The 26,673-nt window shown below is 39.1% G+C and overlaps 1 protein-coding gene across 2 annotated transcripts in view; it reads right to left on the reverse strand.

Annotated features, from left to right (window-relative positions):
* Nucleotides 1-26,673, reverse strand: part of TMEM117 (transmembrane protein 117) — a 427,129-nt gene that overhangs the window by 149,753 nt on the left and 250,703 nt on the right. The window lies entirely within an intron of this gene.

The raw sequence follows: 26,673 nt of genomic DNA on the forward strand, positions 1-26,673 counted from the left end.
ATTTACATTCAGGGGTAAATATGTAAATAATTTACATTTTATTGAAAATAAAATATGTATGTATTTTAACACTAGAACATATGCAAAGATAAAAATTAGAAGAATATACTTCCTTTACTTAAAAACTTTAATAGTTCATATTCTTTATATAATAAACTAGAGGCCCGGTGCACAAAAATTTGTGCACTGGGGGGCGGGGGGGGCGGTCCCCCCCAGCCCAGCCTGTGCCCTCTCGCAGTCTGGGACCCCTCGGGAGATAACGACCTGCTGGCTTAGGCCTGCTTCCGGGTGGCAGAGGGCAGGCCTAATCCCTAGGTGTAGCCCCTGGTCAGGCTCAGAGCAGGGCCGATTGGGGAGTTGGGACGCCGCCCCGTCATGCACAGAGCAGGGCGGATCGGGAGGTTGCGATGCCACTCTCAGTCACGCTCAGGGTAGGGCCGATTGGGGGGTTGGGGCACTGCCCCCTGTCACACTCAAGGCAGGGTCGATGGGGAGGTTGTGGCGCCACCCCCTGTCATGCACAGAGCAGGGCCAATCAGGGGGTTGGGGAGCTCCCCCCTGTCACACACAGAGCAGGGCCCATGGGGGGGGGGGGGGGGTTGGTGTGCTGCACCCTGTCAAACACAGAGCCGCAGGGCAATCAGGGGATTGGGGAGCTCCCCCCTATCAGGCACAGAGCAGGGCAGATAGGGAGGTTGCGGCCCCGCCCCCTGTCACACACAGAGCCGCAGGGCGATCAGGGGGTTTGGGCGCTGTCCCCTGTCACACTGATCCTGGTGCCAGGAGCCTCGCTGCTCCACTGATCCCGGTGCTGGGAGGCATATTACCCTTTTACTATATAGGATAGAGGCCTGGTGCACGGGTAGGGGCCGGCTGGTTTGCCCTGAAGGGTGTCCTGGATCAGGGTGGGGGTCCCCACTGTGGTGCCTGGCCAGTCTGGGTGAGGGGCTGAGGGCTGTTTTCCGGAAGCGAGTGACTGAAGCTTCCAACCGCTCCTTGTTTTCTTCTCTTTTTTTTTTTTTTTTTTTTTATTCTGGGCCAGCTTTAGCTCTGAGGCCTCGCCTCTGAAAACATCGATACAATGTTGCTAAAGCCCGGCTGAATGAAAGCCGGTTTCTGGAGTTTTTTTTAGCTTCTTATTTGCAACATAGTACATAGTTGCTTAGAGTTGCAACTGAGAGGCCGGCAGCGGCAGGCGGGGAACGTTGGAGTCCGCAGTCATTGAAGCAAGCAAACCTCCCTGCTCGCTTCAGTGCCTGGCTGCCGGCCGCCATCTTGGCTGACAGTTAATTTGCATATACTCACTGATTAGCCAATGAAAAGGGTAGCGGTCGTACGCTAATTACCATATTTCTCTTTTATTAGTGTAGATGAGCATATTTAAGGTCATTCAACATGTCAAAAATATTGACATTATTTTTTAAACATCAGTCAAGATTACCTTATAAAAGAAGGCATCATTAAGATATTAATAACCTCTCTGTAGAAACAAAACATATAATAAAGTACCATATTCTTTCTAACTTAGCTAAACAGAAACTATTTCCAGTCAAAATATTATCTTTCCTTCTCTCCCTTTTATTTTTCAATGATTTGTGAAGTATGGTACCTTGACCCAGTTTTAAGGCACATTTATTCTAATTACCTAGCAAGTTTCCACCTCCATGTAATTAGCAATTCTATTCCTTCTTCAAAAAAATGTTCTACCTCTCCCACCTGCACAGACTGTGCCTATCTTCAGAGGCCTATATACAGTCGTGTTACCATTGTGATGTTTTCATTTTTCCCTCCAACTACAGTTCTTGACCCTTTTCATGTTACATATCACTTTCCACCTTCTCCTTTACTTACTTATGCACATTTTTCTCTCCACTAGGCTTTGAAATCCTTGAAGTCGAATATTTATCATTGTATGCTTTCCTAACGATCTTTTATATAAAAGACTAAAATATTACTCAAAGAAAAAATGGCAAAAATGTATTAGGATATAAATGCTTGCTTTTAAAAAATGCATTAATGAAGTAAATTGTCCATTGTCAACATCTCATATTAATAGTTTTAGCAAATGTCCAAAGAATAATATGTAGATGTCATAAAAAGCAGCTTTAAAAAACAGGTGAGAATGAAAAATGAATTTCCTTCTTCTAATAAAGGAAACATGTTTGCATATGTGCACATACACACACACAAATAGTTTTTTTTTTCCTTTTCCCAGAAAATATACCTTCCATTTGAGAGAAGAGAACATTGTTTAATTAATTATGGTTTTATTTAATAATCTTTAAATTAAAAAAATCAAGACAGAATCAATGTTAAGAATTTTGATAAAGAATGGAATAAACTCAAGAGAGTAACAAAGAAGTTTCATTATCCATTAAAATATTTTTTTCTCTTGCCCTTAAAGCCTTAACATTACATTTAAATGTAGCTTCCAACAATGGCCTAACCTGGAATGGGTGAGATTTAATAATTTGTGATGAGAGATGGTGATCCAGTGGGCCCTTCAGTACTACTGGACTCCCTGCAGAAGGTGCATTGATTCTCAAGCAAGCCCATTTTGTGCAACACAACATCCTGGAAAAGTTCCTGGAAACTTTCACTGACATGCTAAAGCTGCACATGCTCACTGAGGATGCAATCAGAACAGTGAGTAAAGAGCCCAGTCCCTAGGGCACATGTGATCTTAATTTTTCTCTATATTCTTTCTCACGTCATTTCTAGGACTAGAATTCCCACGCCTCCCCTGGTTGGTAGGAATCAAAGCAAGTTCATTGATCTTCATTGAGCAACACTGCAGATCTATGCCAGCTCTGTCTGATTGAGAACCCACAGTAATTTTGTGTGATATGATTTCATTATTGAAAAGGCTCAACAATCATAACTGGTTTTAATTTAAACTCTCAATTTCTTAAAACTATTAATTACTTTGATAAGTGTACATGCAACTAATATTAAGAATTCAAAAAGAAAAATAAACATTTGTTAACTTATTTTTAAAAGAAAACTTATTTTCTTCATGACTCATTAGAATTACAAGACTTTATTTTCTCACCCATGAATTGTATCTTCAATTTTAAAAAAATCATGATATTTATCAAAATAAACAAAGGGAGGATGATAGAATAAAAATTAACCATGAATCAAGTGAGTTATATTGTTACTAAAAAAGAATAAAGGTAAAAATAGAAAATGTATATCCCATATATTCTTGAGCATAAAACAAGTTTTATATCACAACTTCCCTGAGGAAAGAATCACTATTTTTCAAAATACAACAATTTTATCCGCTGCTCCTTTGTCACCTTCTTGAATAACAATCTTGTATCAGATTTTATTTTTACAAAACCTCAAGTTAAGCAAATAAATACTTAAATAAATATTTCATGTTTTGTCAGCTTTTAAAAAGATTTAATTAATTCTGTTCAACAATATTTATCTTGTTCTGGAAAGAGTATGAATAGTAACAGATATTTTCATGGAACAGCATGATTATTGGGTAAATTTTATTCAACTTGCAATGTTTTCTCCAGGGCACTTTCTGGGAAATAATTACTATATTTTCTAGAAGGAGGCAATCTGTTGCTATATGACTAATTATTACAGCAGCATGTTTTGCAAAAATGCCATTCAAGGGTAAAAGATTTCTCAGTAAAATGGCAAGATGAGGACAAAATACATTTTTTTCTGATGCCAGACAGCTGGTTCTTTTCACCCCCAGCTTCCACCTATTTATTTTAAGTCATATCATCAGATCAATGTCAGGGCACTTGCTAAATTGGCAAGGAGCAGAGACAGTCATTAAAGGGATGCATCCAATAAAGAAAAATCCAATTACCTGCTGCATTAGAGAAATCAAATTCATTTCTGGTGTTGGTCAAGGACAGTCTTTGTGGGAAAATATGCAGGAAAAGTGAGGACTAAAAATGATGCGAAAAGGTTGCTGTGTAGCATAAATACTATGCCAAACGTGTTGATGCTTCTCCCATGGGAAGATTATTAGAATTTAAAACTGCAGGTCTTTTTCCTAAGCTGGGAGAAGTTTGCTTAACTCTTTGAGTACCACAATCCTTCTCTTCTCCTTTCCTCTCTCTTGGGTCTTTGCACAAAACTCAGAACCTCATGATGCCCCCTCCCTCACTATGCCCTGTTAGGGAGTCTCTCTCAGTGGACATAAGCTATTTTATGGCAGGGACATTTTTCAGTCAGAGCAAACACATGTGTGTTGAGATTGAAAAGCCAGTAAATGATTATCCCTGCAGGAATCCAAGGGAAACCTGTGCTCCTCTATGAGCTGAGCTTACATGATGCTGTGGCAACAATGGCAGCATGAAGACAGCAGACAACAGTGATATTTTACGTCTGCTATGGAGCTTCATGGCTTACAAAGCTGATGGATGTACTTCTCTTAGTAACTGACATGCTAACTTTATAAAGGGAGTCATTATTCTCCATCTTTCACCAACACAGAAAGAGAAGTCAGTGAGGTTAAGTACCCGAGCAGGTCACACACAGTGTACTGTTATGTGCATCCATCCTGCAGCCAGCCGGTCTGGGTCCTAATCCTAGTGTTATCTCTTACTACCTTTTGATTTGGGGCAAAGTAGTTCATCTCTCTGTACCTTGGTTTCTTATGTATTATCTAGTGGCAGGTGTTATAATAATTATTAACATGTTGTTGTGTATATCTGGAATTTCTAACCAATTGTTTTGCTTCATGTGACTATTGTGTTAAATAGCTGATTTGGAGTCCAAGGACTTGGCAATCATTCTCATCTCCTCTATAAAGACAAGACTATCACACTGGACTGTTAGAAAATGATAAATATATAGTATAATGTTCAAATATGTGACAGTCAAATATTGCTGTTAAAAATCAAAGGGAGGGGAGGCCAGCCACCAAAGGTTGCAATAATCTCAGAAGGTTTCACAGAGGGCTTGTGTAACATAACTGAGCATTCATTTGCATCCTGTATTCTCCAATTTTGCCAGTCTAGTCTTAGCCTGATTATTAGCTACTCACATGCAGATATACATATGCTGCACCTATAGTTTTATTTTATATAGTTTTATGTTAAGCATGTGATATTAAAATATTAATATTGAGGATATAAGGTCATAATATAACAACTATGGCTACATAGTCCACCTCGTAAGACAGCTATTATTTAGTGGAATATAATTTAAAGAAACAAGTACTATTCTATTGATAAACAATAATATATACATTAAGTATATTAATGAACAAACATATACATATAATCTTGCATGCTATTTTGCAACTTCTTTCCATTTAACAACATATCTTGAACATCATCCTATATCACTACAAATAAAGCTATTTAGTGGTTTCTTCTTTTTTATCTTCTACTATACCATTAGTGTGTATTTTTCCAAAATATAAAAGGTTTCTATTTTGTTCTAATTATTACCTTTATAATGGAACTTCATTTAATGTATGTATTTACTATGTCTTTAGATTTTACTCCCCATTATGAGCATTAACACAATTATTTAATTTCTGCTTCTCCCTCTGCCTTCTTCCCCCCAGCACCGTATTATACTTACTGTACTATTTTTCCTATTTTTCAACTCTTTGAATATTTAGATCCTTATTTTATTTATCATCTTTAAATAATACCACCTTTCCCTCATCTAAAAAAGATGAGACAATCAAAATATTATATTTTCTTACACCATATATTATTTCTATGTTGTTGGAGTTTGGGAGTATTTTTATATTTGGTCTATAACCAGAAGCCATGCATTTATTTTAACCTGAGCCCAACAATTAAATTGACTCAATTACCTTTCCCAGTACATCGGCTAAAGTTTTCCAACGCCTGAACTTTGTTCTGCAATATATTCTTCAGGAAGCTTCACTAGAACAATGTGACTGATAACCGAACGGTCTGTTTTCTGTATCTTTGACTAATAATCAGGCTGAGTGTAAAATTTTTGAGGCCCATTTTTCCCCTTAGCACTGAAGGCATTGCTTCACTTAACACTACTGAGTGATATCAAGGAGGAATCTGAGAAAACTGGAATCTGGACTTTTTTTCGCATCTTTACAGGTAAATTATTGTTGTTGTTTTTTTGCCTTTATTGTTTTGTTTTATTTTCTGGGGTGCTGCAGTATTTGCTTTTTATTTTGAATGTAATAATTTTGCTAAGTTTATCTATTGTTGTCTGTCACTTTTCTAGGGACAATATCCCCTTTTAGTTTAAAGATTCAAGTCTTTATTCTATGAAGTCTTTTTTAAAATAAATTTACTGGGGTGGCATTGGTTAATAAAATTATAAAGGTTTCAAGTGTACAATTCTATGATACATTATCTGTATATGGTCTTTTTGGAATCCTTAATTATTTCTTTTCTGTTACTTCTATTATTTAGAAAAATAATTATGCACATACTGGTTTTCTCTGTCTTCGTGTCTGCACCCCTTTTAGAAAGTTCATTTTGCTCACTCAGTGATGTCCCATACTGTGATTATGGGTGTTCTGATTACTGTTTGTCCTGTTTGAGAGCAACCAGGCTCTTCCCAGGAACTTCACTCTGTAAGAAACAAAACTTTTCATGTCCTTTTGGTACAGGTGTGACGTCATCATTCTAAACATCTGAACCAATTTGGGATGGGGTCCGTCCTTCATCTATGTGAGATTGTGTCAGGGAAACTTTAATGTATTCCTGAAACTTTTCCTCCATGTATCAAAGGCTGATAAGGAAAGACAAAGGTTGATGTTACATAAATTCTTCATATAAAATATGGAGAAATTAAAAGATCCCTATTCTAGTACCTCTACTCTGAACATAGATGGAGACTATAAAATGCAAAAAAATCTAAAGTGGCTGAATTAACACTGCAAATGTACCCACCGCCAGAATATAAGTTTTATGATGACAGGGATTTTGTCCATTTTGTTCTCACAATGTTCCAATCATCTAGTATTGCGCCTGGGGTACTGTGGGCTCCCAGTAAACATTTACTAAATGAATGCATGAAAGGATAAATGGATGAAGAACAGCATGAGGAAGGCTAGGATAAGTAGCACACTCCCAGTAGCTCAGTGTCTTCCACTGAAATCTCCAGCAATTACTGGTAATGATGGCGCTGATGGATGTGGTAGTAGTAGAGGGGGCAGGAGTAATAAGATAGAGACAGTGGAGTATTCCTTTTCCTCCTAACCCTGTCCCTTCACTCCCTGGAGAGGTATAAAGATACAGGAGATATATCGTTAAGATTCTAAAAGAGATACAGATGGTCTTTCTAAATTCCTGAAAAAATAAAAAATAAATCAAATATGACTTCAAAGAAGGATATTATTAAGCCTGAGATGCATGCTTACTCATGTGATCCATGTACATACTATATTGGCTTTATTGAAAATTTATTTTTTGATGAACTAAATCAGGACAAATGTAAATCACACATTTTACAGACTAAAAATGGTACACTTTCATATGCCTTATTTGTGGTATTGACACATTATATGACAGAGGTGGGGGAGTTGGACAGTGCCCAGCCTGTGTATCCTTAAGGGGTGGTCCAGTTCTGTTGGTACATTTGCACCCCCTGTAGCAAAGCATTATGTTCTTTTCTGTCCTCTTAGGCCGTCTATGTGGAAACAAAGCCTAAATTGCCATTTCAATACTGTACTTTATAGGGCAATGTGTTTTTTCCCCTTTCACTGCCCCCTGACCCCACCACACACATCACACCGCATACACAGACATGCATATGCAATCAGTCTCACACAATAGCACTTCCAGCGGAGACAAAGAAAGACTCCAAGGTCCAACCAAAAAGGAATACGCACCCTCGCAGAGGAACATTAGCTGAGTATATAATTAAGTAAATGGAAACCATGGAGAAAGTTTTCTAAATTACCTAGTGATGCCTTGAGTGAATTGCTACAAGAACTATCTAAAAATCGCTGGAAAATATACTGGCAAACATAAAACTTGGAATGTATTCTACAGATTTTCAGAAGCGCAACCAGGATTGCATAAAGCATGAATATTAATGCACCTGCTTATTATCTCCAATGATAGCCTGCACTGCTTTCGTGATGTATGGCACCTTATTGCCGGATCCCTACTGATTTACAATGAGTCATAGACTGTTTTATTATTAAGTAAGGAAATTGGGCATGTCTCAGAATACAGAACATTTAGAAAAATATCCCTGAATCACCTGAATACAGAAATATACACAATCAAAAAGTACTTTCCCAAGCAAAGTCTGCAGAGTTTCAAATAGTGTGTTAACTAATGCGAAATAAAAACCATGTGCCCCAGTCCAATTTGCTTTCCATCACAGTGAATTATAATTTAGAATATGTGAAAAAGTGAGAGCTATTACTGATTTTGCTGAGCATGAAGACAGCAGAAAAATATTTGTATCATCTTCTGACATGTTATTCCTTGTGACTGGCTAAATTACCAAATGATAGCAGCCCAATATTACATGATTGAACATTAATTTTGGGTTTTTGGCTTGAAAGAATTAGTGTTCGGTATACATATCTTATCTGTTTTGTTAACATAAATAATTTATTGTTACTAGTAAATTAATTATACAAAACATACTGTAATATGATGGCGTTGTAACTGTATATATGAATGGAGGGCCAAAAGGAAGAGAAATAAAGGATATTTTTAGAAATGTGAATGTAAGAACCATTATCCACCAAGGATCCATAGGAACACAGAAAGAGCAAACATATCCTCAAAGGGAAAATCAATCTCATTTTCAGGATTACGAGCATTCCAGTTTTCTGAATGAAATGCCTAATACATGCTGCCCCTAATGAGAGAGTCAAAGGAGTTTGCTTAGTCTCCAGGCCAAGGACCACCATGTAGCCTGCCATTTTGCTTGTATAATTATAATTTATTAAATATTCAACCAGCCCTAGCCAGCATGGCTCAGTGGTAGAGCATCGCCCAATTCACCAAAGGGTCTTGGGTTGGATTCTCGGTCAAGGACACATACCTGGGTTGCAGGTTGATCCCAGGCCCCTGTCAAGGAGCATGTGGGAGGCAACTAATCCATGTTTGTCTCTCCCCACACACACACCTTTCTCCTTTCCACTGTCTCTAAAAATCAATGGGAAAAATATCCTCAGGCAAGGATTCAATGTATTATATGTATATTTATGTACACACACACACACACACACACACACACACACACACACACATATATTCAACCAACTCTATAAGATGACAAATCCAAAGCTATAGGCTGGTGGGATGAAAAGATGTTCCATTGGATTGACATTCCTACTGTTAGTAAATAGTAAGTCTAAGAAGAGGTTGATAATCATCCATTGGAGATAACTACCTTTATTTCATTTTCAGAATTTGAGAGATTTAAAGTAAGGCAATTGCTAAGTAGCATGGTTTATAAGTGAAAACAAGTATTATTTCTATGTTGTATTGTTGCCTGAAAACAGATACAACACTATGGACTGAGTGTTGTGTGACATAATAGCAAGTTTAGAAATCCTAAAGCAATAACCTAAATCTATATCATTGCAATAAAAATCCTACTTATCAGCATTCATTGTCTAAAACTAAAATGAAATATTTTCATTTTAAATACAAGTAAAATATTGACTTTATGGCATATTTTTAAAAACTAAATCTAAGCATACTAGTAAGTATGCTTCAATTAGACTTTTCAGATGTAGCTACTTATTCAAGATGTTTCATTAAAATTATTTAAAAATTTTATATATATCAAAGAGCATATAATGTATAAATAATACAAAAATATAACAAAAGAAGATAGAACATGTTCTTATTAGGTGGTCTGTTTTTAAATATTATTGATTTTTAGAGAGAGGAGGGGAAAGAGAGACAGACAGAGAGAGAAAACATAGATGTGAGAGAGAAACATTGATTGGCCTCCTTCTGCATGTGCCCCAACCCATAACCTGGGTATGTGTCTTAACCAGGAATCAAACCTTCCACCTTTTGGTGTATGGGACTATGCTCCAATCAATTGAGCCACACTGGCAGGGCATGGTGTCTTTAAATATACAATAAAATCAAAGGTCTTGAAGTCCTCTGTGTATTTGTCTCTAGTCAAATTATCCTGATTACTCCTATAAGAGGTAACCACAATTCTAAATCCTGGATTTATAATTCCCATTTTCATGTTTTTATTTGTGGTTTCACTCTACCTGCATGTAACCATAAGTATAACAAAATATTGCTTAGTTATATATATTTTGTATATTAATAGTTTAGTAGCATAATAAATTTTCCTATAGCTGGCTTTTTTTTTTTGATGATTGTTATTTTTCTGAGGTTCATCTAGAGTAGTGGTTCTTAACCTCCCTAATGCCGCGACCCTTTAATAAAGTTCCTCATGTTGTGGTGACCCACAATCATAAAATTATTTTCGGTGCTACTTCATAACTGTAATTTTGCTACTGTTATGAATTGTAATGTAAATATCTGATATGCAGAATGTATTTTCATTGTTACAAATTGAACATAATTAAAGCTTAGTGATTAATCACAAAAACAATATGTAATTACATATGTGTTTTCCGATGGCGTTAGGTGATCCCTGTGAAAGGGTCATTGGACCCCCAATGGGGTCGCGACCCACAGGTTGAGAACCGCTGATCTAGAGTGAAATGTATAATTATATCTTTTATCTCCATTCTATCTCTATTAATAATTTTTTTCATTTCATATTACTAATTTGTATCATTTTTCTTTTACTCTTGATTAATATTATAAAAATTTGTCAATTTTATTAGGCTTTCAAAAATTTGACTATTTTAATCCTATCATACCTTTATTTATATTATTTTAATTTATGCTGATACCTTTATGTCTTTATTCCATTTTTTAGCACGGTAGAAACCAACTGTCATTTCTTTACAGGTAAGTCTGGCATTTCTTCAAAAATTCTTATTACTTTTCCTTTAATGCTATGTAGTTTCACTTTCATTTGTTAAGGTATGAAATTCTTTTCCTGTGTTGAGTTTATTGTGATTTTGGAAGATGAAGTTTCATGCATTCAATAATTAGGAAAAGGTCTAAGCCTTTTTTTTCTTCAAAACTTTCTCTCCTGTCCTCTCTGTTTTCACCTTCTGGAACTTTGATCACATCCACGTTAGAACTCGCTTCATATCTCTTACCTTCTTTTAGATATTTTCTATTTCTTTGTACACTATTTTGGAAAAAAATATATTTCACATGTTTTTTATACTTTACTAATTATCAACCTTTGTCTAACATGCTCTTTAACCCAACAACTACATTTTTCATTTCAATCGTTATATATTTTTATTCCCAAAGGTTCTGGTTCAGTTTTCAAGTTCCCCTGTCTTTTGTTCCTGACTTATATTTTCAATTCTCTCTTTATTAGTTTCAATATATTATTTTAAAATATTATGTTATGTTCTCTAGAAATAATTCTAAAAACTGAAATCTGTGAGTCTAGTTCTACTAGTTGTATTTACTGCTATTACTCTTGATAATTGTTTCCTTGTGTGTTTTGTAATTTCCTCTTCAGCCACGTTTGTTGGCATTTTATTTGTGGAGGTAGTTTAAGGATAGATTTGTTAATGTGTTCCTCCAGAGAGAATGTAAGCTTGGTTCTGTGAAGGACCTACAGAAACTTCCAACCAGGGATCACTTTAAAATACATTCTTACTGTGGAGGTTTTTAAACCTGTGGGTGGTGAGAATTAGGATCATTTACCCACTTGAGGAAAAGCTCATGGCTATAAAGTCTCAGGGGAGACTTCATTTTTCTCCTCTCTCTAGGACCTATGACAAGACAACCATGTTTCTAATGTGCATACCTATTTGGGACAATTTTTTCCAGTCAATCTTCGCACTGAGAGTGTAGCTTTTCAGGGTTCCTGGTTTTATGCTTACTGTTCCTCATTTGACAACATATCTTACCTGAGCTCTCAGTTTTGTCTCCTTTTCCTCAAATAAATATTGAAACAAGAGCCCTAAATCACTAATGATTGGTCAAGTGCCTCAGGCCAGTCTCGGTCCCTCTCCTTACTTAATCTGGGTTTGTGTCACATTTTGTTTTTTATCTCTAAGGATATCCTTTACTTTCCTACAAAAAGACCATTATTTTCAAAACATAGAGGTTGTTATTACATTTATTTGATTTTTAAAAAGTAAATATGGATAGCCAAGGTGTTTTGTATTTGGAGGTGATGGTGGTTGTTGCTTTTTCCTGCTATCTGGTTCACCATAATCTCAGGAACAATTCCATTTTTCCACACTTTTTCTATCATCCTCACTTAAACGTTGTATAGAACATGGTGTTTTAACAAAGAATTCAATTTTCATCTTTAATCCTAGGAAGGCATGATTAATGTCTAGAAAGAATTAACACTAGAAAGAATAAAGACATTCAATAATTTTCAAAGGAACACAGTCCAATAAACCCCACAGACTCTCTGTTTTGTTTTCAAGTCTACAAGTACAGAAGCTGGTTGCACTTGAGAGATGCCTCCCTCCCCACACCTCACTTCTACCTTTAATTAGTCTGAAGCAGAGAAAAGGCTAATCGAATTTTCACTTCATATCTTTGGGAGCTTAACACATGTTTATTGACAACCAATTAATACGCATTTTTCTTCACCGCCTAAGCGTTACTACCTTCCTGGTTTTATGGAATGGGAACATGCTGCTTGGAGGCCTTATATGTGGTCCAAGGTCACAGTGTGGTAGGGCCAGGATGCAGACTAAATGCAGGAATGCTCGGCTCCAAAGTCTAAGCACTTGGCCAACATACTATGTGTCTACTTGATTAATATTAATGATGATTTACTGCAATGAATAATTTATCATCTATTTTCAGAAGTTTTTTTGTGGAAACATATTTCATTCAACTCAATGCACTCAACCAATACTTCACTTGCATTAAATATACAATAATTTTCAAAGTACTCCTAGAAGCATCAGTTATTGTGTACCCATGGCCACTTGGTGTGGGACAAGTTTGACAATTTTCATTTAACACATGGAGAAGCAGGCACAGAGACGTCGCGTGGCTTGCACAGAGCAGTTTAGGACTGCAGCCAAACCAGGCCGCTTTATTCTCACTCCTCTTCCCTCACTTACACTTGCATTTGAAAAATGACAGTCCCCTTGTGAAAACACTGGGCATCCAATATGCCCTGAAAGACAGTGCAGTCAGAGAAGGAAGCTTGGGACCCAGCTTGGGGTGAAGAGGATGGTGAGTGCTGTGTGTGGTCCCCTGAAGACTCTGCTGCTAGAGAGGGAATGAGGTTGACATGGGATCACCCTTTTTCCCAAGCCCACCTCCCACACACCTCTCCTCTAAGAATGACTATTTGTTATTTGAGGAAAGTGTATCAAGATGAGGGCAACTACTGTATTAAATCTTTAAAAATAGAATGAAACATTTTAGAATCACAATTTAGTACAATCTTACCCTTATACACTCATCTTTACACTTAAAGATGACTCTGATAATAAATAAAATGTGCGTCCCTTTACTCCTTTTTTTTTGAAATCTTCACCCACGGATATATGTGTTTCATTAATTGTAGAGAGAGGAAGGAAGAAAGAGAGAGAAACATCGACTGAGAGATAAACATCGATCAGTTGCCTCCCGTGTGCGCTTCGACTGGGGATTGAACCTGCAACTTGGGTGTGTGCCCTGACTGGGAATCTAACCTGCAACCTTTTGGTACACGGAACAATGCTCCAATCAACTGAACCCCACCAGCCAGGCCATGCCTTGACTCTTATGTTTGATCATGGGATTTAGAAAATGTTTACATATTTTATAAGTCTTTATTAAATATTTTCTGGTTTTGACTACCACACACTCCTTTATTTGCAGGGGGGGATAAACACACACAAACAAACTAAGTTGCTAGCTCAATTCAATTTAAATCAACGTTCAATTTACTAAACACCAAGCACTAACTGGGGCTCTCCCTGAGCACTGTGATGGTTCAATGACCTGGCTCAGGTTGTCTGTCCTTATAATGGGGATGGTAGGCCCTGCATCCCTCTTAAGATTGATGTGGGGCTTTGTAATGGTTAACTTTATCTGTTGACTTGACTGGACTAAGGGATGTCAGGCAACATTATTTATGAGGGTGGCTCTGAGGGTGTTTTCAGAAGAGAGTAGCATTTGAATTGGTGAACTGAGTAAAGGAGTTTGCCCTGAGATTGCTGGGCATCATGCAATCTGTGGGGCCCTGAACAGAATAAAAAGACAGGAAGGGCAAATCTGTTCTTTTTGCTTGAGCTGGAACATCCATATTCTGCTGTCCTTGGGCATGGGTGCTTCTGATTCCCAGGCCTTCAGACTCGGACTGAATTACTGCACCAGCTTTCCTGGGTCTCCAGCTTGCAAACAAATGAATGTGGGACTTTTCCACCTCAATAATAGTGTGAGCCAACTCCAAGTATAAATCAATTATATGTATATGTATATATGAATATACAATTTGCTCTGTTTCTCTGAACCCTGACTAATACAGGCCTAGGGAGATACTATTTTAAATAAGCCAATATGTAAGCTTATTATTGTACATGGTAAGCATATCAGCAACCCTTCCCTCAAGGAGTTTAGCACCAAGCAGCAAAAGGTACTCAAATCAGTTTGATGCAGGACAAATAGAACAAAATGTCAACTGAAGTCATTATTACAAATCTATCATCTCTTATCCAAAAGTTATTGGGGCCAGATACATTTTAGGACTTGAATTCGTCATATTCTAAACAGGCAACATCATACAATATAGTTCATCAGGTACACCTCCATAACAAAAAATATTCATGCTTCTGTAACAGAACACATGGCTGGTCACACATGGGATAAAGAAAGAGCACAAAGAGCCTCATGTCAGTTTAGATCTGGTTTTGCCAAACACTGAATGAGGGCAGGACAGGTTTAGCCACTGAATGAGTTGTTATAAAATCTATTCTGTTGTTCTTTTCAAAGCTTTTGAGATTTCAGAATTGTGGATCAAGAGTTGTAAATCTGAAGAGCATTTAAATGAAATAATTACTTATTATCTGTTCCTTACTCCATATATTGGTTCATTTATCTAGATATTTTTCTAGACACTTATCAAGAATCTAGACAAATGGGTTCTCTTTCTGGAGTGATAAGAAGCCAGCAACAGGCATCAGAATCACCTGAATAATGTTCAATGTTCCTATAATAAAGCTGCTGAGCCTCACCTGAAGGTATCCGGATCCCATCTGTCTGAAGCAGAACCTGTTACTTGGTATTTTTCCAAAGTTCTGCAAATGATTTGCTACACACCCTTCATAGAAAACCATGATTTAAAGCAATCATATTTTAGCTTTATATTTATGTGGCTTAATAGTATAATAAAACCAACAAGAATATTTCCTATAAAATTAAACACTTTCAAATCCAAAGTTTCTTCCAAAATCTTAGCGTTTTTGGATGATATATTTTTAAAGTATTAAGATATCATCAAAGTGGGTTGCCCATTTTATTAAAATCTTTTGAGTGGCCATTTCGTTATTATTTTCCCCAAATGAACACTTCTATGGTTCACACTGTGTGCAGAGCTGACGTGGCCAATCCTTGGTCTACAGCTGGTCCTGTTTGTCATCTCTGCTCACTTAACTGAGCAATTTAATCACCTTTTGGCATAAGGCCCTTGAACCTTCTGTCAAAAAATAATGCTGTCTTGCTATTCACTTAAAAACAGGTAAACCCAGAATTTCACAAATTTCCCCCATTTCATCTAGCACATAGTTTCTAAGAATTTAAAAGTGATTATTTAAATTCTGGATTTTAATTTATTAAAAAAATCATTTTTTTTCTAAAATAGCTTCTACATCCCCTCATAGTGATGCAGACAAGTTCATTTCGTCAGCACTTCTATGTTCTTTCCTTAAGGGTTGAAGAATAGCAATACATTACTGCTTTTCTTTGCCCATTTAAGGTCTTTGAACCTTTTTTCCTTTCCCGTTCACACAAAGACCTCTAAGCGTTGCAGGTTACTAAGATATATTTGTTGTTATGGAGGGGTAGCAAGACAATATTTTATTTTACCTTTCAGGTATGGCATGTTGTCATATCCTCCTGTATATTACAAACAGGTTAATAAATTTCATGTTCATGATAACATGAGCCTAATGTAAATACCTTTATTTCCCAGAGTATATTGTACAGAAGCAAATCTAACATTCTTTTAGCATCTCTAGCTTATCAAAGCTATTCTCACAAATCTTTTTCTTTTCCACAGTAAAAACTAATCCTCTCATACTATTGAGAGAAATGCCATTTTCTGAAATAACACTTGATTGAAGAAAAGATTCCTTGCAAATAGGTATTTTTAATAAACATTAAGAATGCAAAATAAATCCTTTCCTAGTTATGGATGAGCATGGAAGTCATTCACTCATTTATTCAATAAACAGTTATTAAAAATAATCTATGTGCTAAAGTACTATTCTAGATCCTTGGGCTATGTTAGTGAAAACAAACAAGAATTGCAGTATTTATATTCTAGTGGAAGAAAATGTTCAATAATAAACTTAAGTTACATTATATGGTATAAGATGATAAGTGACATACAAAAAAAATGAGCATGGTAAAGATACCATTGTAATTAGTTATGAAAGGAACAAAAGAGAGGCCAGACATCATAAGCATGGCCATTTGGGGCAGCTTCACCAGAAAGCTGGAATTTCACACACCCCAGGGAACCATTCCCTGCAGGTCACTGGGGGAAGGGGTCCAACAAAGGAGAAGATGAACACATGCGCAATGAGTCAGGGTGACTCAGGGAAAGTGCCTGTCAGTCAAGCCTGGGAACCATGGATTGGCTAGAGTAGGCAGGGCCATTGCAAGGCCACAAAATATTGGGCTTACATAGTCTCGTCGACAAAGGAGCTGTCTCTCTTGACTCATGGCTCTCCTGGTTCTTTGGTTCCTTTGGCTTTGCTCCTGCTTGTGTTTCCTCCATAGTGCCATGGTACCCGGCCGTACAGACCCCACACACAATGGATGGGTGGACTACAACTGGGAACACAAACTAAGCTAGCTTAATGCAGGACTGGACACTGCTCCAATATGGAATGGAAACTCTGGGCAAGGGCTTCAATTGTAGCCCTACGGAAGGCACAGCTGGACTTCTTTCTTGGGGGAGGGGGAAAACAAAGGGAAATAGGACCTTTGAAACTCAGGGGTTTGATTCCATTGAAATAAAACTTTCTACAATAGCTCATCCTCCTGTGCAAGTCTGAGAAAATTCCTTTACTCGGGATACTGCAAGAAGCCCACTCCCACTTGCAACCAGTGGAGACCTAAGTTCTCTCCACCTGTAACAGTAAGACAGACAGGAGGGTAAGGGAGAGACAGTGGCAGAGGATGGAAGTACTTGGGGTGGGTAACTTTAAGCAAAATGGACCGCATGTGGGAGAAAGCAGCAGGAGCAAGGAGGCTTTTCACCGAAGTTTACCAGCCCCCTGTATTTATCCATTGAGCTTCAAAGACAAGAGTCAAGAGTCAAGGAGTAAGTAACCAGTTAAGCCTGATGAGGACCTCCTTGGCCCTCTTGGCCAGTTATGGCTGGGTTGCTCTAGAAAACATGATCATCTTCCTATATGCTCAGATTCTGTCTTTTTACCAAGTTAAGGAGTCCTTGAATTGGTTAAGTAAGAGTGGAAAAGGGACCAGAAAAACAGTAAGAAAAAAATCAATCAAGATTAGCAGCAAAGGGTAAGCAGAAAAGCAAAGCCAAAGACAATGGGATATGACCTGAATCATTGAAAGAGAAAATAGAACCACGTGTCTAAAAAAACAGAAGCCCAAATCAGGAGTAACTGAAATCAGATATGGAGATGTAAGTAGCTCACACTGGCCAGGTAATTTAATGTGATCTTTAAGACCTGGCTATGTATGCCTTCTTGCCCCATGAGGTGATCCTGATCATTTAATTGTGTTTCATATTTCATAGTCCTTTTCAAAATTCTTCCTGAAAGGGCTCTATGTGCATCTTCCTCCCCCAAATACCAGGTTGGCCTCTTTTACTTCATCTCTTAAACCATTCTCAGATCCACCAAAAATAAGGATTTAATTTTATCAGCTGCCTCTTGAAATAGAAAGTTAGTTATATTGATTCTTTTTCAGGCCTGGTGGATAGACAGATCAATGCTAAGTAAATCATTGTTTGAAGCTCCATATGAATCAGTTAGGATCTTACAGAGGGTCTCTCTGCTCAATACTGTACACTGCACCCTGTACGTAAAGTGGCCATCCCCAGAAACAAATACTGGCGGTAAAATGGGGCTATTTAAGGGCAGTAGATATAATCCCCAAATATCAGGACATAGTGCATTGCCCAAGAAGCTGCTCACTTCCTTGTTTAATTCTATTTATGGCTCAAGACCCTACACTAAGCACAAATGCAATATACCCATTCCCTTCATTAGACTATGAGTTCCTCCAGGTCAGAAGTCTTATCATATTTGATTTGAATTCCCCCACATGAATTAAAAAACCATTACTGAGTGCCAAGCACTGAAAATATATGGCCCTTTCTTGCCAGGCACTATCAAATCCTATTCTATATAATAAAAACCTAATATGCTAAGTGTCCAGTCATCCGTTCAACCAATCAAAGAATAATACACTAATAATATGCTAAGGCTGCTCAACCGCTCACTATGACATGTGCTGACCAACAGGGAACAGACTCTCCAACCAGCAGGTTAGCTTGGTGCTGGGGTCCAGCCGTATGGACTGAGTGAGATGGGCCGGACATGCCCTGGATCCCTCTTGTGGTCCCTCCCTGGCTGGCCAAACTCCCACATCCCTCCCTGGCCCTGAACGTGCCCTGGTGGGGCCCCACGGCCTGGCCTGCACCCTCTAGCAATCCAGGACCCCACGGGGGATTCGGAGACCTGGTTTTGGCTCGATCCTGCAGGCCAGGCTGAGGGACCCCACTAGTGCATGAATTCATGCACCGGGCCTCTAGTATTTGATAAATGATTAAGTGCACAAATGAATATTAGGCTAACATTAGTTCTAAAGGGTATAATATGAGACAGTACACATAGTAAAAATTACTCTTCAAGGATATAACATAAAATAATATACTATTAAAAATAGAAAAATGAAATTTCTGCTTTGACAAATATATAGATAAAAGAAACAGAAGAAAATATTAAAGATCATGAGGACCTTGATTTATTTCCTATTTACTTCTGTTCATCTGGATTAGACTGATATGGGGGAAATAAATATGCAAATGTAAAAGTCTGTATATAATTCAAGAGCACATGTGTATTAAATAGTTTTAAGAAACCTCCTTAGTGATGGTCCATCTGTGCAAGAAACTATTATGTACTAGAAAACGCAACTGCCTTGAGAATTAAATAAGCAGGATGCATACATATGAAATTTCTGCTGGTTAGGATTATTTTCCATATCCTCCTAGGTTCTTGCACTTCTCAAATCACTCCCAATGAGTAATTTAGGCATGCTTCAGAGTAGGGTGACTCCTTTAGTCCACTGGAGAACCATGACCAAGTTGTAGTCTCATGAATTGAAATTTCAATGTGCTTCCAATGTACAGAGCACACACACATGGCGTAACGATGCTTTGGAAGATTGCAGATGAAACTAATTTTGCTTTCCTAGTGCCACTGTTATATTTTGTTTTGTTTTTCATAAATTTATAACTTTTATTTCTTTCCATTTTCTTTCACAAGATCATTATCAAGTGAAGGATGCTAAAGCAGTTCTCCTAATAGGGGCTGTAACATTAGACCTCCTAGATATACAATGTGGCTAGTCAAAATTATGTTAAAATAAGCAGAGCTCCAAATATTACTAGCTTTTAAAACATATTTTCCTTACAAAAAATAGGCTATTGTGAGAGTAAATCATTTGTATTTGCAGCTACCCCATTCACTAGGAAAACTGGTTACATGTGACACAACATATGGGGGTGTTTGGTGGTAAGCAATTCACATGTATGCGCTTCTGAAGTCTCTGCATCTTTCCCTGTGCATTTACCAGCTCAGAGGGAATTTGAAAAGTTAGCTATCAATTAAACAAACATGCTGTCGAGTGCAGGATACCACTCTCTCTAGACCAACCTTTCTTGGTTAGCCAACTCTAGGTCTCTGGAGAATAAAAATATTCTGATCGTTTTCATGGAGGCATAAGATTTAGTGGGAAGGTGAGCCAACAGGGGTTCCTTGACTCAGCTGTCAGCGTTGGTCTGGGAAGGGCCAGGGCTTCCCATGCTTTCTGTAAGAGCAGATGTCAAAATCCTAACCACACCTCATTATCACAACTCCCAAAGGCCTCTGGCACAGACGGTGGAGGTTTTGGCAGAGATTCCAGGGAAATCATCTGCTGATCCTTCTGCATTCCGCCTGCTGAAATGCCCTTAGGAGCTTCTATTTGGGTATGCATCACTTTTTGTCTCAGATTTCTGCAGAACATTCTGGTGGCTGCTTTAGAAGTGTGGCTTTTAGGTGGGTCCAAAAATGAGCAAGAGATCTAATGCACTGTTTTATCTCCAATATTAACTAGATTCTTTTTGTTGTACAGCATTTACAGAAGTGTGAATACCATTAGACAAGCCCAAATCCATGCTTTCATAGAGGAGAGATCCTCTCTACCTGATTCAGGGAAAAGAGAGCAAGGAGGTCAGTGGGCCATTTACAGCACATGATGGGATAGAATATAAAACACAATATAATATTTGTATCATGTGAAATGGGAATGTTACTAACTAGTAATAAGTTACATGTATGCAATATAAATTCACAACCATAAACATAAGTTCATGAAAAAAAAATGCTTTTTTAAAGCGCCAGTGCCTTTTCCTAAGTTCTTGTATGATTAATAATTTACTTTTCTCTTGTGGTTTTATAGACTACTTCTTCCAAGAAGATAAGCAAATGGTGAAATGTCTGAAAAATAATCTATAGGACTAAACTTAAAATGAAAAAATCTTAATCACTACACTTTTTCTATAAATTGGCAAAAATAATCATTGCCCAATTATTCTGATTGAATATATGGCTCAGCTCATTGACTGTAGCCCGAGAACATTGTTCCTTCAGTCAATGTTTCAGCAATCATGTTTTGCTAGGCACTATAATAGTCACTGAAGATGTGAAGTCAGAGAAGATATGACTTATCAAAACTAATTTAAGGCTTTGTAAGAGGAACATAGACAAGTAAATCAATGATTACTAGTTTGGGTACTTGGCACAGGAAGTTATGCTTAAAAATGACTGAGTCTCTCTTGGTTTTCTATCATCCTATCTAATAATAGACAAACATGGTAATTGACTGTACCTTTGCTATGCCTCCCATTGGCTAATCAGTGCTATATGTAAATTAACTGCCAGCAAAGATGGAGGCTAATTTGCATACTGCAGGCAGGGCGGGACAGTGTGAGCTGCCATCCAGGCCCCCGTGTGCGACCTTGGCATCGCTTGCCTTCGCCTGAGCCCCCGCCCCCCCGCCGGGGACACGGGGCCCTCTGAGAGAGAGAGAGAGAGAGAGAGAGGTGGAATTTGACACCCCACATCCCTCCCTGATCGACCACTGTGATTCCAAGCCAGCGAGGGCTGCCTTCAGGCTGCAGCTCCAAGTCCCTCACCCCCACTCCAGGCCCGAGAGCACAGTGTGGGGCAGGGGCACCCAGGGGTTCGGGAATGCAGCGTGAGGGGCCAGCACAACGTGGGGGGGAGGCTGTGTTTACACCGCCAAGTTCCCCACTTCTGCCCTGGCCCACACATCCCTCCTCCTTCCCCTCAGAGGCCCAGTTCCTGCCTACATTCTTGCTGGGTAGGCCCAACTGCACCGGGGAGTGAGCCATGGCGATTGGGATGGCCACTTCTTGGGATGGGACGGCCAGACCACGGCAATTCATGAGGGCTATGAGGCCCAGGGGGCATGCGCAGCTCTTGGGAGGCAGGGGTGGCCGGCCAAGCCAAGTGTGGCTTCAGTGGGGCCAGTGGGAGCCTGAGGCCACCCCAACCCCCACAGGTCCTGGGCGGACGGTGGCTCAGTGGAGAGCAGTGTCTCCATGCATGGCGCCCAGGGGCGGCTGTGAGCTGCTGCAACCCCGCCCCATGCTTCAGGGAGGGGGAGAAGGCTCACAGTCACCAGCACCCTAGGCTGCACCACCTGTGCCTTAGCCTGCCAGGTTGGCAGGGTCCAGAGCAGGTGAGCTGCTCCCTTCCCCCAGTGGTAGAACAGGGAGGAGAGTGCTGGGTGCAGCGAGGGGACCTCAGCTGGGATCCGCCTGGTGTGGGGAAGGGGCCCAGCCTGGGCCCAGTGGGGAGCTTAGGAAGTCTGGCTAAGCAGGCGCTGGTTCATACCAACTCTTACTCTGCCATCTTCCTCCAGCTCTTCAAGCTAGCCCCCCTGCCCCACCTGTCCGGGGCAACGGGCTCTGGGTGACCTCCCTGAGCTCAGACTGTGGACCCAGAGACCTCAAGGAAGAGTGTCCGGCCTGGCCCAGGAGGGGGCCGGTGTAGAACTACCAGTGCAGAGTTGCTTTGGTGTCTCAGTTAAGTTTGCAACTGACCCAAGGAGGAAGCCGAGAGGGGAAAGGCCAGGAGGCATGAATTGCCAGCACTTTAGCCACTTGAAAACAGCTCCACTTGGAATGCGAGGCAGTTGTATGTTCAGCTGAGAAGTGAGGGGGCTGAACTCCACCGTCGCTGGGTTCCTGTCAGTCCGAGGCCCAAGCATCCACCATGACAAGGAAAGAACAGAGCAAGGGGCCCAGAGGAAGGGAGGACAATTAAAGAAAACCGTGTCTAGACTTTCCCCAGCCCTCTCCTTCTTTCTGCTGCCTACAAGAGCCCCAGGCCTGGCCACAGTTCTATCTCCACCTTTTAGTCCCCTATTCTCCAACCACAGAGGAAAGAAATAAGGAAGGAGTCTGTGCTGCCTTCAGAAAGTATCTATATACCTGATCGGCCAGTTGCCTTTCACAGAGGGAGGCCAGACTGTGGCTTAGGCCCGCTCCCTACAGGGACATCAGTAGGACATCCTGTGTGGGCTCCCAGACTGTTAGAGGGGGCAGGCTGGGCTGAGGGCTGCCCCCCGAGTGCACAAATTTTTGTGCACCAGGCCTCTAGTTGTTAAAACAAATTAACGCAAATTTAGTGGCTTAAAACAACACCCAGTTACTAGCTCACAGTTGTGTAATCAGGAAATGAGGCATAGTCTGGCTATGCTGGTTTTCTAGAATCTGTTTCCACGTTCATCATGATTGTCAGCAGAACTCAGTTCCCTGCAGTTGTAAGACTGAGGTGCCCATCTCCTTGTGGGTTGAAGACTGAGGGTCATCCTCAGCTTTTAGAGGCCACTTTCCTTCTTTGATCTCCTGCCTCCATCTTCTAACCAAGCAACAGGGGTCAAGCCCTTCTCATGCTTTGAATCTCTCTGACCTCCCCTTCTGCCTCATCTCTCCTGCTGCGCCTTCCTGACAAACTCCTTCTGCCTTTTAATGTTCATTTAAGAGCACATGTGATTACAGTGTGCCATGGAGGTAATCCAAGACAAACTCTCCATTTGAAGGATGACGAGCATCTTAGTTCTATCTATAAAGTCCCTTCAAGCAGTACCTCGATTAGTGTTTGAGTACCCAGGATTGGGAACCTTGGGGGAACACATGTAGAATTCCACCTGTTGCGCAGGTGTGTTTTAGGCCTTGAGCTTGGGAAGATCTTGCTAGGTGTGTACATACAGCTAAGCAATGAATGCATGGAACAGGAGGGAAATCTATCAAATGTGCTGTTAGCCATCAGCCCCTCACTTCCTATGTGCCAACACCAAGGCCAAACATATGGGCTCTTCCCTGCATTTCCCTCCTCCTTCTCTCAACATACTACTCAGTTTCATGTTAATCCTTTGTGACTTTATTCCTTATCTGGCCTGCTTTTGACCCTAGTCTTTCACCCATTTTCACTTGTACAAAACCATTCTGGACCTGGAAAATTTACCCTTGGTCTCTTAAAGTAAGTTCTCCCAGACCTTTAGTAAAGGCCACAGCACAGCACTCCCTAGGACTGTTCAGTTAATGTTTACATCAAACAACATAGTGATAATGTTTGGAGCAGCAGGAACTAGGCAAATACATGTTGAGCATATGCCTTTAGTACAGCTCAGTGCTTTATCATTAATCATGCCCAGCTTCATGTCACCTAAAAATATAAGTACCCTCAATTTACAACTATGCAAAGTAAATTAGTATGCAAAATTAAAAGAGCGGTAAGCTAAGACTGCACCACAGTGTACTGTGGCACATGAAAGGATAATTACATAGACATGCATCCAATAATAGGGATTGCCTAAATGAACAATGATCTATTTATATACTTACCAAGTAATGTAATATAGCCATTAATTGGAAAAAATATTAGAAATACACCAAAATGTAAACTGTTATCTCTAACTGAGGATTATTGGCTATGTTTTGCTTTTTTTTTATAGTACATATCTGGGTATTCTAAATACTACATGAATATATATATCACTGCAATTGATTATTATAAATGATCATAATGGTCATAATGATATCCATGGTAATGTTTCAGTACCCTAAAATAATGGTATATACTAATATAAGAAAGGTAACTAATAGATTTAGAAAGTTATTTTAAATTAACAATTTGAATTAAATGATTTTTTTTTGTTTATACATCAAATGAAGTTCTTGTCACTGCCCAACTCATCATACTTTTGTCAATCAGTACAACCAGGCTATGAAATACCTTCAAACTCTTGTAATTTAGGGCAACTCTAGGTATGTCAGGAGGCATATGCCTGAATTGCCTATCAGGTTATTTTCTTGTTTTCTGTAATAATTTCACGATGCCTCAAAACCTATTGGTACATAGAAAGAAGATGATGAAATGTCAGGCAGTTCTTTCATCACAGTTCCTGCAGAATCCTACTTGAGAAGATAATGGAATATGAGCTGCATTTGGTTTAATGAAAGGACATTTGTAACTGGTGGTAGTGATTGTAGCAGAGATGGTAAACTATTCCCCAAAACTGTGTGCTCTCCTTTACCACCCAGCCAGGGACCACATTTCCTAAGCCTTCCTTGAAGCTAGGTGAGGTCACATGATTAGTTTTCCCCAATGGAATGTGAGTTGAAGTGATTCATTTCACATCTAGGCATCTAGGCGATGGTAGTTCTGAAGTAGGTGAGCCTTTTCCACCTCCATTTATTTTTTTTAAAATATATTTTATTGATTTTTTACAGAGAGGAAGGGAGAGAGATAGTTAGAAACATCGATGAGAGAGAAACATTGATCAGCTGCCTCCTGCACATCTCCTACTGGGGATGTGCCCGCAACCCAGATACATGCCCTTGACCAGAATCGAACCTGGGACCCTTCAGTCCGCAGGCCGATGCTCTATCCACTGAGCCAAACCGGTTTCGGCTCCACCCTACATCTAGATTCTTCTTCTTAGATAAAAAAGACATGGAGATCTTAAGGGATGGCTGATTTCACAGATTAAAAGAGCCTGGGTCCCTGAATCACAGCACAGAAGAAAGCCACCTGCCAACCAGTGTTATATAGCACTAAAATCTTAGAGTTAGTTGTTATTACAGCTCATTTTTTCCTAAATAACACAATGATGAAGATAGCCAGTATTAACTGAGTACTTACTATGTGCCAGGCACTATGCTAAGCAGTTTACATACTCCATCTCCTTTAAAGTGTTTCGCAGACTATGAGGTAGATGCTATTTCCTTTTAAAAGTAAGAAAACCATAATGTTGAAGGATTGAATAATTCATCAAGGGTAATTAAAATATTACATCATTTTTATGGAAGGCTTGGGAATCATCTCTAGGATCTCCAACTTTTCAATCCACGCTCTTAACTACAATGTGACAGTTATAGGTTTGAAATCGGTTGAATGACCTTATCCAAAGAGTTTGATTAATGAAAGGATGCCCACCTAGAAGAAATGTTGAGGTTTAATATATCAATCAGTGAATTGCATGATTAAATTCTGTGCTTGAAACCTGCAGGTGACAGGGAACTGGCAAAGATAAGTGGGTGAGATGAGCGAAAATGATCAAAGCATATATTAGAAGAATACAGAAATGGCCTAGATCTTACAAGTTAAAATCAAATGAGGTTAAATGTAAGTTTCTATCATTCTAGTCCATAAACAAATTAGACAGGTGCAGAATGGGAGAGTCATGGCCTAGCTGTGCTTTATGTGACGAAGTATAGTTGTCAGTGTATTCAACATAGATCAATAACTTGATGTGATTATCTAAAATGAATGTATTCTGGAGCTAAATTAACAGTGTATCGAAAATGTGAGAAGTGATAGCATAGCTTTTTTTCTGGGTTGGTCAGGCCATAGCTGGAGTAATGAATTCTGTGGTGAAACCATATCTTAAGAAAAAATATTGATAAAATAGTGACTGGGATATTGAAGTATCTTGAACCAAGTCAACTGAGAAATGACTTACGTTGTAAATGCTTTCCCTGAGAAGAAAATACCCAGATGAATTCTATTATGTATCTTTATATAATAGCTTGTCATATGAAAGATAAAGTTTTGGTATAGCCACAACAATTAAAACAACACAAAGTGTAAGTTCAAGAAAAGTGATTTCAGGACACTGTAAGAAAAAAAAAAAA

Source organism: Myotis yumanensis, unplaced genomic scaffold (genome assembly GCF_028538775.1).
Source record: "Myotis yumanensis isolate MYYU_CA2020_CCGP unplaced genomic scaffold, mMyoYum1.0.hap1 SCAF_3, whole genome shotgun sequence".
NCBI classification, from domain to species: Eukaryota; Metazoa; Chordata; class Mammalia; order Chiroptera; family Vespertilionidae; genus Myotis; species Myotis yumanensis.